The 14,107-nt window shown below is 42.7% G+C and overlaps 1 long non-coding RNA gene across 1 annotated transcript in view; it reads right to left on the reverse strand.

The window, feature by feature from the left end:
- Positions 1–14,107, reverse strand: part of LOC129044655 (uncharacterized) — an 85,980-nt gene that overhangs the window by 59,810 nt on the left and 12,063 nt on the right. The window contains exons 3-4 of the long non-coding RNA XR_008504734.1: positions 2,283–2,476; positions 1,819–1,945 (exon numbers count right to left, since the gene is read on the reverse strand). This is a non-coding gene — a long non-coding RNA (uncharacterized LOC129044655). The remainder of the gene's footprint in view (positions 1–1,818; positions 1,946–2,282; positions 2,477–14,107) is intronic.

Here is a 14,107-nt window from a genome sequence, read left to right on the forward strand (position 1 = left end):
TGTAATATTTTTCAGTGTACTTACTATTACTGGTGAGTTTTGTACCTTTTGATGATTTCTTATTGCTCATTAATGTCCTTTTCTTTCTGATTGAAGTACTCCCTTTAGCACTTCTTGCAGGACAGGTCTGGTGTTAATGAAATCCCTCAGCTTTTATTTGTCTGGGAGTCTTTATTTCTCCTTCATCTTTGAAGGATATTTTCACCAGCTATTCTATTCTAGGGTAAAAGCTTTTTTTCCTTCAGCACTTTATGTCATGCCACTCCCTCCTGGCCTGTAAAGTTTCCACTGAAAAGTCTGCTGCCAGATGTATTGGAGCTCCATTGTATGTTATTTGTGTCTCTTCTCTTTCCGCTTTTAGAATCCTTCCTTTGTCCTTGACCCTTGGGAGTTCATTAGATGCCTCGAGGAAGTCTTCTTTGGGTTAAATGTGCTTGGTGTTCTATAACCTTCTTGTACTTAGATATTGGTATCCTTCTCTAGGTTTGGGAATTTCTCTGTTATTATCCCTTTGAATAAATCTTCCACCCCTATCTCTTTCTGTATCTTTTCTTTAAGTCTAATAACTCAGATTTGCCCTTCTGAGGATATTTCCTGGGTCCTGTAGGTGTGCTTTATTACTTTTTATTCTTTATTCTTTTGTATTCTCTGTGTATTTTCAAATAGCCTACCTTCAAGCTCACTAATTCTTTCTTCTACTTCATCAATTCTGCTATTAGAAGACTCTGATGCATTCTTCAGTATGTCAGCTGTATTTTTCAGCTCCAGAGTTTCTGCTTGATTCTTTTTAATTATTTCAATTGCTTTGTTAAATTTCTCTTGTAGAACTCTGAATTCCTTCTCTGTATTATCTTGAATTTATTTGAGTTTCCTCAAAACAGCTATTTTGAATTCTCTGCCTGAAAGATCACATATCTCTGTTTCTCCAGGATTGGTCCCTCGTGCCTTAGTTAGGTTGTTTGGTAAGGTCATGTTTTCCTGGATGGCTTTGATGCTTGTGGATATTTGTTGGTGTCACGGTATTGAAAGGTTAGGTATTTATTGTAGTCTCTGCCATCTGGGCTTGTTGGTACCTGTCCGCCTTAAGAAGGCTTTGCAGTGCTTCAAAAGTACTTGGGTGTTGTGATCTAAGCTCTATCTGCATTAGGGGGCACCCCATGCCCAGTAATGCTGTGCTTCTTGCAGACCTGTAGAAGCAGTACCTTGGTAATCCTGAATAAGACCCAGAGGAATTCTCTGGATTACCAGGCAGAAACTCTTCTTCTCTTCCCTTACTTTCTCCCAAATAAATGGAGTCTCTCTCTCTCTCTCTCTCTCTCTCTCTCTCTGATGAGCTGGCTGGGGGTGGCTCACAAGCACCCCTGTGGCCACCACCACTGGGACTGTGCTGGGTCAGACATGAAGCCACCACGGCACTGGGTCTTGCCCAAAGCTCACTCTAACCATTACCTGAATGCTACCTATGTTTGCTCAAGGCCCTAGGGTTCTACAATCAGCAGGTGCTAAAGCCAGCCAGGCTTCTGTCCTTCCCTTCAGGGTGTCAAGTTCCTCCAAGCCCCCAGTGAGTCTAGAGATACTGTCCGAGAGCCAGAGCCTGGAGTTGGGAACCTTAGAAATCTACCTGGTACTCTATTCTACTGTGGCTGAGCAGGCACCCAAACCACAAGAACAAGTCCATCCCACTCTTCCTTCCCCTTTCTACAAGCAGAGGAACCTCACCCTATGGCCACCACACTCCCAGGCTATTGCTGATGTACACTTATGGCCCAAGGACTCTTCAGTCAGCTTGTGATGAATGCTGTCTGGCCTAGGACTCACCTTTCAGGGCAGTAGGCTCCCTTCTGGCCCAGGGCAGATCCAGAAATGCCATCCAAGAACCAAGGCCTGAAATTGGGGATCCCAAGCACCTGCTTGCTGCTGTATCCCCCTGCGGCCAAGCTGGTACCTAAGATGCAAGACAAAGTCCCCTTTACTTTTTCCTCTACTTTTCTCAAGCAGAAGGCACTTTCCCCCATAGCCACCACACCTGGGAATTTGCTGAGTCTCACCGGAAGCCAGCAAGTCTGTCTCACCCAAGGCCCACAGCATACTACCTGGGTATTACTGCTGGTTATTCAAGGCCCAAAGGCTCTTTAGTTAGCAGGTTATGGGTCCTGCCAGGACTAGGTCTTTCCCTTCAAGGCAGCAGGTTCCCTTCTGGGCCAGGCTGTGTCTAAAAATGTTGTCCAGGAACTAGGGCTTGGGATGGGGGCCTCACAACTCTGACTGGTGCCCTATCTTACCATGGCTGGGCTGGTCACCAAACTGCAAGACAAAGTCCTCTTTTCTCTCTCCTCTCAAGTGGAAGGAAGGGTTCTCTTTTGGAGCCACAAGCCGTGCTGCCTGGGGTTGTGGAGGGGTGGTGCAAGCACTCCCTTAGATGCCCTGGCTGGCGTCTCAGTAGGTCACGTGCCCCTCAAGTCCACTGTCTCTGAGCCTAGTTCAGAAATAGAATTTGCTTAAGAGTTGCAGTTCCTGTGGTCTAGACCACCTTTTGAGTTTATTTAGGGCCCTAGAACACTTAAGCCTGTGGTGGCGAGGCTTGCTGGAACTCAAATTCTCACTACTGGGATGGGTGATTTCCCTCTGGCTAGGGCTCCTTGCATGGGTGTCAGCTGTCTTGCCCCTTCCACCATGTGAGGACACAGCAAGAAGTTGGCAGTATGCAACCTGGAAGAGGCCCCTTACCAGAACCCCATCATGCCGGCACCCAGATCTTGAACTTCCCAGCCTCCAGAACTGCAAGAAATAAATGTTTTGTTTGTATTTTGCTATAGCAGCCTGAATAGTCTAAGACAGGAGGCATATGGTTTGATTTGTTCTAGTATTGATGATGTTAGGTTTGGTTAAAGTGATGCCTTAACCTATGGGAAGATACTCTGAGGCAATGAAAATATCCTGTTCCTCATCAAACTTTCACCTACTAGTTTTAGCAACCATTATAAATTTTCCAATGTCAATTCCTTCTATATTTATAAACTGTCATTCTTCTGTAAGAAAGAACTTTCCCTTCTCCCATATCTGTTTACATTAGTACAGACTAATTAATTCTTATTTTATTTAATGGGTTCTATACATTATTATCATTATTTATTTGTATGCTCAAATTATCCCCAACCTGATCAGTGGTGGCCTCTTTACAATGGCTGCTGTATCCTTTTGATATGTCTTCATGATTCTTTGAGTACTTCTAGACTTTATGGCACAGAAGAAGTTCTATGATAATCTTATACCTCCTGTGCCTCTGCCTCTCATTTTAAAAATATTGAAATTTGCTCTGGCAGACAATTTACTGGCAGATCAGCTTGATCTTTTTCAATGATTTTTCTAAGTTTTGTAAAGGTGGGACTAAAGTGGCCCTTATCTAGGTCTAAAGTAGTTCTACCCTACAGTGTGGCCTTTGCATGTCCATAGTGTTCAATGAGGTATTTCCATTTTGACCACTTGGACTTCCTAACTCTAGCAGCACTGTGAAACCTCCAGAAATTCCATTCAGTTCACAGCTCTCCAGCAAGTGACCTGAGCCAAACCTTACAGGGTCTCATTCTGTTACCATTTGGCCAGAGACTTAATAGGCACACTATGCATTTTCCTGGTGATTTTTTTTCTGCCCAGCTGCCTTCTCTCAGGTAACCTTCTCTGAAAACTCCACCTACTTCAACAGCCAGAAATGCTGATCTTTGCCTCCTAAGCTTGGCTATGTAACTGTGCTCTGCTTGGACCCCCTACCTCTCTGCATGTAGTCTACAAGATGCCCCCAGGCAGAAATTGTGAAGCATTTCTTATGTGTTTCTCCTGTGTAAAGAGATCACAGTCCATGGCTGCTTATTGTCCAAACAGTTTGTGCATGTACTTTGCCCAATTTTACAGTTCTTTACAACAGGAGGGCTAATGTGGCTCAGTTACCCCATTATTATCCAAAGTGGATGCAACATGTAGTCTTTATAGAAATTGAATATAAAATAGAATCCTTAATATGATTATACATACACGAGTGCACACACACACACACACACACACACTTTTAAAGGTCTCATTATAAAAGTCATCAATATCTACAGACCCATTAAAATCAAGAGCATGTGAACTCTTGTATTAAACAATAAAATTAGATAAGAAAAATAAGAGAGAGAAAAAATAGAAAGAAGGATATAAAAATTATTATGTTCGTATGATGGCAACAAAGGAAAATAAATGGAAGTTATTTATTTATTTATTATTATTTATTTATTAACCTCCTGGTTAAGAGGTTTATACATAGATTCAAACAGCATTTATCAGGTTGGTGCAAAAGTAATTGCAGTTTTTGCCATTAAAAGTAAAAATAGCAAAAATAAAATACATAGGAATAAACCCTAATTAAAATCATGCCAGAACTATAGGAAAACAATTTTACAACTCTTCTACGACTCCCACTTGCAGTCAAGATGGAGCAAGAGGGCGCATATACACCCTACTCTGAAATAACTAAAAAACTAGGCAAAACATACAATGACTCTTAAGATATTAGACATCAATCAATAAATGACAGTGATCACTGAGAGATGGGAAACCAGCGAGGTGTGCTCTACAATAATGTCAGCTTACAGCGTAGACAGTTTCTAGGCTGTGGTGCAAGGAGAGGAAACTCAAAACCTTGCTGTCTCCATGAGTTGAGAAGATGGAGCTGCAAGTCACAGAAGGGTTAGGCAGCTAGAATTTGCAGGGCAGAGTACCTGAGAAGAGAGAGATGGACACAAAGAGAACTCTTGAGATTTGAAGAGAGTTCCCCTCTGGTATTCACCAGATGACTGGTTGATATATGCATGGGAGAAAAGTATCTGAGGTGGGATTTAAAAAAAACAACACTTGAAAAATATAAGGGTATAATAACCGGAGATCATGCATAGAGGCAGGTAGAGTGCCTATGCCAACAGCAAGAGTAGAAAACATCATAATAAATGGGACACTGGGTAAAGTAGCAACAAAGGCCTTACCTTAGTAGTGAGTAAAAATTAATCCTAAATAGTTATGGGTCTGCCTAATAAAGCTTGTAAGGATTACTTGAAAAAATCAAACTATTTCCAAGCAACTGAGCCATATTTGGGAAACAAAGTGCATGAATATTTATAGGGAAAAATGGTAGACTAGGAAGCTCAAAGCCCTTTTCTTCCACAGAAACATCAAAAATAACCAGAAACTGACAAATATCATAACCTTATAGGAGATCTGGAAAACAGTCAAAGGTCTAGAAAAAACAAATGTCCAAAAGAGAAAAAGCCATATTCAAAACAGTAGAAAATTTCATGACATTTTTACTTGCCCTTGCCTGACCACTTCTCCAGTATGGCAGTCTTGGTCTGGAGGAAGTGGCAGCCCTGTTTTCAATTCCCCCCTCAAACTGAAAGGAACAGAGCAACCCTTATTTGCAACATTCTAGGAGATGTTTAGGGGATGCCTGAAGGACTGGTCTCCGAGTCACCTAACTCAGACTTCGGGTGGAGAGAAGTGGCAAGTACCATTCATGAAAACTTCAAGAGGACTGCAGACCCTCTGGGCAAGAGATTATGAGAAATATATATATAGTAAACTGTAAAAGGCCCCAAGCAGTAGCTGTATGAGACTCTTTTGAGAGATCAGGACATTAAAAAACAGCTGTGTAAACCAGGAATTGAAAAAGGCACCCAGGCCCAGGCAAGATGTGTGCTCAGAAAAGACCTTAGAAACCTTCAACTTTTACTCTGAGCTAATCCCTTTTACTTTAAACTAAGTAGATCATGCTCACCTAATTAGTAAAGAACTTCCCTGACAAAGAGTCAGTTTGCAGAGTTTGAGAGAGGTAGCTGAATTTTCAAATGTTCAATTTTCAACAACAAACAACAACAACAAGTCACTAGGCATACAAGGAAACATGAAAGCACCACCCATTTAAAAGAAGAAAATAAATGGAAACTATCCTTTCAAAAGCACAGGAATTAGACTTACTAGACAAAGACTTTAAAAAATTATCTTAAATATGCTCAAAGAGCTAAACAGAAATACAAAGAACTAAAAGATTCCAAACCAACCCAGAGTCAGGTTGGTCCACAGAGCTCCAGGCTTCATGCCTGCCCCAGTGCCAAGTCAGCACCCTTGGACTCAGGCACCAGGCTGGCACCAACAGACACAGGCTTCAGGCCTGCCTAGTGTTTGGATGGTTCTTACATCCTCACCCTCTTGGCTGGCCCCTGAAGCCACACGCTCCAGCAAATCCAGGGTCCAGGTCTGCTCTAGCAGACCCAGGGTCTAGGCTCATCCCTACTCACCCCAGCATTGAGCCAGCCCCCATGGACCCAGGCTCCAGGACATACCCTATAGACCCAGGTACCAGACCTACCCTCAGCAGGCACCAAGCCAGCCTACCCAAGAACTCCCCAAACAACCATGCCACATAGCCTACCCAGAATCTCCAAATGGGCTGATGGATGAAGGGCTTTCTCAGACAAAGCCAGTCAGCAAAGATTGAAATATATCTTTTCTTCTTCAAATGTACAGATACCAATGCATGGCCATGAGAATCAAAAGCAATTAGGGAAATATGACAACACCAAATAAACAAAATAAAGCACCAGTAACTGACTCTACAGAAATGGAATCAGCTTCTTATGGAATGGAAAGAAAGAAAAATAAATAAATAAATAACTTAAAAAGAAATGGACATTTATGAACTATCTGACAAAATATTTTAAAATAATTGTTTTTTAGGGAAGCTCAGCAAATGTCAAAAAAAAAAACAAAAACAGAGAAACAATTCAACAGAACCAGAAAAATAAATAACCAAAGTTGGAAATTTAACAGAGACTGAAATGATTTTTAAAAAATCAAATGGAAATTCTGACACTAAAAAATAGGATGAATGAAATGAAAAATGCAATAGAAAGCATCAACAGCAGAACTGACTAAGCAGAAGGAAGAACATATGAACTCAAAGAATGTTTACTTGAAAATATACAGTCAGGGGGATGGGGCAAAGAAGGCCAATTAGAAGAAGCTGCATCTATGGCTCTCACAAAGAGCAATGAAAATGGCTAGTGAATTCTGCACTTTCAACTGAGGTACCCAGGTTTTCACATTGGGACTGACTAGGCAGGTGGCTCAACCTCACAGATAGTGTGGAAAAACAGTGGGGTGACAACCACCCAGGAGTGGCATGGATCCAGCAGAACCCACACCCTCAGCCAAGGGAAGCAGTGAGTGATTGTGTGACCCTGCCGCTTTTCCCACTAATCTTTGAAACCCAGGAACCAGGAGATCCCCTTGTGAGCTTACACCATCAGGGCCTTGGGTCTGAAGCACAGAGCCAGGTGGAGCCTCAGCAGAGTGCTTGGGCACACAGGAAGACCGAGGAGTTTTGCATACTCCAACTCAGGAATTCCAGCAAGACAGGAGTTCTGTCCACGCACTCCCCTAGGAATGGGGCTGAATCTAAAGAGTCAAGTGGCGTTATCCCACGGGCCCCACTCCCATGGCACCTCACAAGTTAAGACCTACTGGCTTGGAATTCCAGCTGGCCAGTGGCAGCAGGCTGGAGATAGCCTGAGATGGACCAAGTTCCTAGGGGGAGGAGTGGCCGCCATCTCTGTGGTTTGAGTCAGCTGTTCTAGCCTGCTGGCACCAGGGATGGGGAGGAGTTCCTCACAATGCAACACAACTGCTATACCTGACTGTGGCCAGTCAGTTTTGTTAAGTGGGACCCTGATCCATCCCTTCTCACTGGGTGGTGCCTCCCTGCAGAAATTTTAGCAACTCCAGCCAGGGCTATATGTACAGAACTCTGATCTCTCCCTGGGATAGAGTCCCCATCGAGAGGGGCAGCCACTGTCTTTGTGGTTCAGCCAACTTATTCTTTACAGCCTGCTGGCTCTGGAGAGTCCAGGCAGTCAGTGTAGCACACCTGCTCTGCCAAGGGGCAGCCAGACTGCTTCTTTAGGCAGGTCCCTGATCCCATTCCTCCTGACTGGGTGAGACCTCCCAACAGGGGTCTCCAGACACCTCCTACAGGAGCATTCTGGCTGGCATTAGGTTGGTGCCCCCCTGGGACAGAGCTCCTAGAGGAAGGAACAGGCTGCCATCTTTGCTGTTTTGCAGCCTTAACTGGTAATACCTCTAGGTGCAGGAGGGACCAAGGCAACTGGGGTCTGGAGTGCACAACCAGCAAACTGTAGCAGCCCTACAGAAGAGTGGCCTGACTGTTAAAAGAAAAACAAACAGAAAGCAACAACAACAATAACATCAACAAGAAGACCCCACAAAAATCCCACTTAAAGGTCAGCAAACTCAAAGATTGAATGTAGATTAGCCCACAAAGATGAGAAAGAATCAACCCAAAAATACTGAAAACTCAAAAACATAGAGTGCCTCTTCTCCAAATGATCACAACACCTCTCCAGCAAGGGCACAGAACTAGGCTGAGGCTGAGAAGGCTGAAATGACAGAAGTAGGCTTCAGAAGGTGGGTAATGATGAACTTCACTGGGCTAAAGAAGCATGTTCCAACCCAATGCAAAGAAGCTAAGAATCATGGTAAAACAATACAGGAACTGATAACCAGAATATCCAGCTTAGAGAGAAACATAGCTGACCTGACAGAGCTAAAACACACAAGAACTTCATAATGCAATCACAAATATCAACAGCAGAATAGATCAAGCAGAGGAAAGAATCTCAGAGTTTGAAGACTATCTTTCTGAAATAAGACAGGCAGACAAGAATAGAAAAAGAGAATGAAAAGGAATGTATGAAACCTCTGAGAAATATGGGATTATGTAAAAAGACTGAACCTATGACTGATTAGGGTACCTGAAAGAGACAAGGAGAAGGAAACCAAGTCAGAAAACATGCTTCAAGATATCATCCAGGAGAACTTCCCCAACTTAGCAAGACAGGCCAACATTCAAATTCAGGAAGTCCAGAGAACCCCAATAAGATACTCCACAAGAAGATCAACCCCAAGATACATAATCATCAGATTCTCCAGGGTTTAAATGAAAGAAAAAATGCTAAGAGCATCCAGAAGGAAAGGCTAGGTCACCTACAAAGGGAAGTCCATCAGGCTAACAGTGGACCTCTCAGTGGAAACACTATAAGCCAGAAGAGATTGGGGGCCAATATTCAACATTCTTAAAGAAAAGAATTTCTAACCCAGAATTTAACATCCAGCCAAACTAAGCTTCATAAGCAAAGGAGAAATAAGATCCTCTTCAGGACAAGCAAATGTTAAGGGAATTCATCACCACCAGGCCTGCCTTGCAAGAGCTCTTGAAATAAGCACTGCATATGGAAAGGCAAAACTGTTACCAGCCACTAAAAAAGCACACTGAAGTACACAGATCAATGACACTATTAAGCAACCACACAAACAAGTCTGCAAAATAACTAGCTAGCATCATGACGACAGGATCAAATTCACACATAACAATGTTAATCTTAAATGTAAATGGGTTAAATGCCCCAATTAAAAGATACAGAATGGCAAGCTGGATAAAGAGCCAAGCCCCATTGGTATGCTGTCTTCAAGAGACCCATCTAATGTGCAAAGACACACATAGGCTCAAAATAAAAGGATGGGGGAAATTTTACCAAGCAAATGAAAAACAGAAAAAAATGGGGTCATAATCCTAGTTTCTGACAAAACAGACTTTAAACCAACAAAGATCAAAAAAGCCAAAGAAGGGTATTACATATGGTAAAGCATTCAATTCAACAAGAAGAGCTAACTATCCTAAATATATATATACACCAATACAGGAGCACTCAGCTTCATAAAACAAGTTCTTAGAGACCTTCAAAGAGACTTAGACTCCCACGCAATAATAGTGGGAGATTTTAACATCCCACTGACAATATTAGACAGGTCGTCAAGACAGAAAATTAACAAAGATATTCAGGACCGGAACTCAGCTTTGGATAAAGTGGACCTGATCGATATCTACAGAACTCTTCACCCCAAAATGACGGATATATATTCTTCTCATTGACACATGGCACCTACTCTAAAATTGAAAACATAATTAGAAGAAAAATACTTCCCAGCAAATGCAAAATAACTGACATAATAACAAACATCGTCTCTCATACCACAGCGTAATAAAATTAGAACTCAAGTTTAAGAAACTCACTCAAAGCCACACAACTACAGGGAAATTGAACAACCAGCTCCTGAATGATTCCTAGGTAAATAATGAAATTAAGGCAAAAATCAAGAAGTTATTTTTGAAACTAATGACAACAAAGAGACAATGTACCAGAATCTCTGGGACACAGCTAAAGCAGTGTTAAGAGGGAAATTTATAGTACTAAATGCCCACATCAGAAAGCTAGAAATCAACAACCTAGCATCACAACTAAAAGAACTAGAGAACCAAGAGCAAACAAACCCCAAAGCTAGCAGAAGACAAGAAATAACCAAGATCAGAAAAGAACTGAAGGAGACAGAGACACAAAAAAACTTTTCAAAAAATCAACAAATCCAGAAGCTGATTTTTTTTTGAAAAAAAAAAAAATAGACTGCTAGCTAGACTAATAAAGAAGAAAAGAGAGAAGAACCAAATAGACACAATCACAAATGATAAGGGGGATATCACCACTGACCCCACAGAAATACAAACAACCATCAGAGAATACTATAAACACCTCTATGCACATAAACTAGAAGATCTAGAAGAAATGGATAAATTCCTGGACACATACACCCTCCCAAGACTAAATTAGGAGGAAACTGAATCCCTAAAAAGACCAATAACAAGTTCTAAAATTGAGGCAGTAACAAATAGCCTAGCAACCAAAAAAGCTCAGGACCAGACAGATTTACTGCTGAATCCTACCAGAGGTACAAAGAAGAGCTGGTGCCATTTCTATTGAATCTATTCCAAACAATTGAAAAGGAGGGACTCCTCCCTAACTCATTTTATGAGGCCATCACCATTCTGATACCAAAACCTGGCACAGACAAAACAAAAAAAGAAAATTTCAGGCCAATATCCCCAATGAACATCAATGCAAAAATCCTTAATAAGATACTGGCAAACCAAATCCAGCAGCACATCAAAAAGCTTATCCACCATGGTCATGTTGGCTTCATCCCCAGGATGCAAGGTCAGTTCAACATATACAAATTAATAAATTTAATTCATCACATAAACAGAACTAAAGACAAAAACCACATGATTATCTCAATAGATGCAGAAAAGGCCTTTGATAAAATTCAACATCTCTTCATGTTAAAAACTCTCAATAAACTAGGTATTGAAGGAACATAAGCCTCAAAATAATAACAGCCATATATGACAACCCCACAGCCAATACTAGGCTGAATGGGCAAAAGCTGGAAGCATTCCCTTTGAAAACCAGCACAAGACAAGGATGCCCTCTCTCATCATTCAGATATCACAGATAAAGGGGTATAAAGCTTATTTAAATAAATAATAGGAGAAAACTTTCCAAGCCTAGGGAAATATGTAACTATCCAGGTACAGAGCTGGGTGTGGTGGGGCACACCTGTAATTCCAGCTACTCAAAAGGATCAATTGAGCCGAGGAGTTCAAGACCATCTGGGCAACATAGTGAGACTCCAACTCAAAAAATACACATGCACAGGAAAGCCAAAGGTCTCTAGTCAGATTCAATCTAAACAAGTCCACACAAAAACATATCATAATGAAACTGTTAAAAAAAAAAAACAGAGGAGGGAGCCAAGATGGCCGAATAGGAACAGCTCTGTTCCACAGCTCCCAGCCTGAGCGATGCAGAAGATGGGTGATTTCTGCATTTCCATCTGAGGTACCGGCTTCATCTCACTAGGCAGTGCCAGACAGTGGGCGCAGGACAGTGGGTGCAGCGCGCCGAGCACGAGCCAAAGCAGGGCCAGGCATTCCCTCACTCAGGAAGCGCAAGGGGTCAGGGAGTTCCCTTTCCTAGTCAAAGAAACGGGTGACAGACGGCACCCGGAAAATCGGGTCACTCCCACCCCAATACTGCGCTTTTCCAACGGGCTTAAAAAACGGCGCACCAGGAGATTATATCCCGCACCTGGCTCGGAGGGTCCTACGCCCACGGAGTCTCGCTGATTGCTAGCAGAGCAGTCTGAGATCAAACTGCAAGGCGGCAGTGAGGCTGGGGGAAGGGCGCCCGCCATTGCCCAGGCTTGCTTAGGTAAACAAAGCAGCTGGGAAGCTCCAACTGGGTGGAGCCCACCACAGCTCAAGGAGGCCTGCCTGCCTCTGTAGGCTCCACCTCTGGGGGCAGGGCACAGACAAACAAAAAGACAGCAGTAACCTCTGCAGACTTAAATGTCCCTGTCTGACAGCTTTGAAGAGAGCAGTGGTTCTCCCAGCATGCAGCTGGAGATCTGAGAACGGGCAGACTGCCTCCTCAAGTGGGTCCCTGACCCCGACCCCCGAACAGCCTAACTGGGAGGCACCCCCCAAGTAGGGGCAGACTGACACCTCACATGGCCGGGTACTCCTCTGAGACAAAACTTCCAGAGGAACGATCAGACAGCAGCACTCGCGGTTCACGAAAATCCGCTGTTCTGCAGCCACCGCTGCTGGTACCCAGCCAAACAGGGTCTGGAGTGGACCTCTAGCAAACTCCAACAGACCTGCAGCTGAGGGTCCTGTCTGTTAGAAGGAAAACTAACAAACAGAAAGGACATCCACACCAAAAACCCATCTGTACATCACCATCATCAAAGACCAAAAGTAGATAAAACCACAAAGATGGGGAAAAAACAGAGCAGAAAAACTGGAAACTCTAAAAAGCAGAGCGCCTCTCCTCCTCCAAAGGAATGCAGCTCCTCACCAGCAACGGAACAAAGCTGGACAGAGAATGACTTTGACGAGTTGAGAGAAGAAGGCTTCAGATGATCAAACTACTCCAAGCTACAGGAGGAAATTCAAACCAAAGGCAAAGAAGTTGAAAACTTTGAAAAAAATTTAGACGAATGTATAACTAGAATAACCAATACAGAGAAGTGCTTAAAGGAGCTGATGGAGCTGAAAGCCAAGGCTCGAGAACTACGAGAAGAATGCAGAAGCCTCAGGAGCTGATGCGATCAACTGGAAGAAAGGGTATCAGTGATGGAAGATGAAATGAATGAAATGAAGTGAGAAGGGAAGTTTAGAGAAAAAAGAATAAAAAGAAACAAACAAAGCCTCCAAGAAATATGGGACTGTGAAAAGACCAAATCTGCGTCTGATTGGTGTACCTGAAAGTGACGGGGAGAATGGAACCAAGTTGGAAAACACTCTGCAGGATATTATCCAGGAGAACTTCCCCAATCTAGCAAGGCAGGCCAACATTCAGATTCAGGAAATACAGAGAAAGCCACAAAGATACTCCTCGAGAAGAGCAACTCCAAAACACATAATTGTCAGATTCACCAAAGTTGAAATGAAGGAAAAAATGTTAAGGGCAGCCAGAGAGAAAGGTCGGGTTACCCACAAAGGGAAGCCCATCAGACTAACAGTGAATCTCTCGGCAGAAACTCTACAAGCCAGAAGAGAGTGGGGGCCAATATTCAACATTCTTAAAGAAAAGAATTTTCAACCCAGAATTTCATATCCAGCCAAACTAAGCTTCATAAGTGAAGGAGAAATAAAATCCTTTACAGACAAGCAAATGCTGAGAGATTTTGTCACCACCAGGCCTGCCCTAAAAGACTCCTCAAGGAAGCACTAAACATGGAAAGGAACAACCAGTACCAGCTGCTGCAAAATCATGCCAAATTATAAAGACCATTGAGGCTAGGAAGAAACTGCATCAACTAACGAGCAAAATAACCAGCTAACATCATAATGACAGGATCAAATTCACACATAACAATATTAACTTTAAATGTAAATGGACTAAATGCTCCAATTAAAAGACACAGACTGGCAAATTGGATAAAGAGTCAAGACCCATCAGTGTGCTGTATTCAGGAAACCCATCTCACGTGCAGAGACACACACAGGCTCAAAATAAAAGGATGGAGGAAGATCTACCAAGCAAATGGAAAACAAAAAAAGGCAGGGGTTCCAATCCTAGTCTCTGATAAAACAGACCAACAAAGA

Source organism: Pongo pygmaeus, chromosome 13 (genome assembly GCF_028885625.2).
Source record: "Pongo pygmaeus isolate AG05252 chromosome 13, NHGRI_mPonPyg2-v2.0_pri, whole genome shotgun sequence".
Taxonomy (NCBI): domain Eukaryota; kingdom Metazoa; phylum Chordata; class Mammalia; order Primates; family Hominidae; genus Pongo; species Pongo pygmaeus.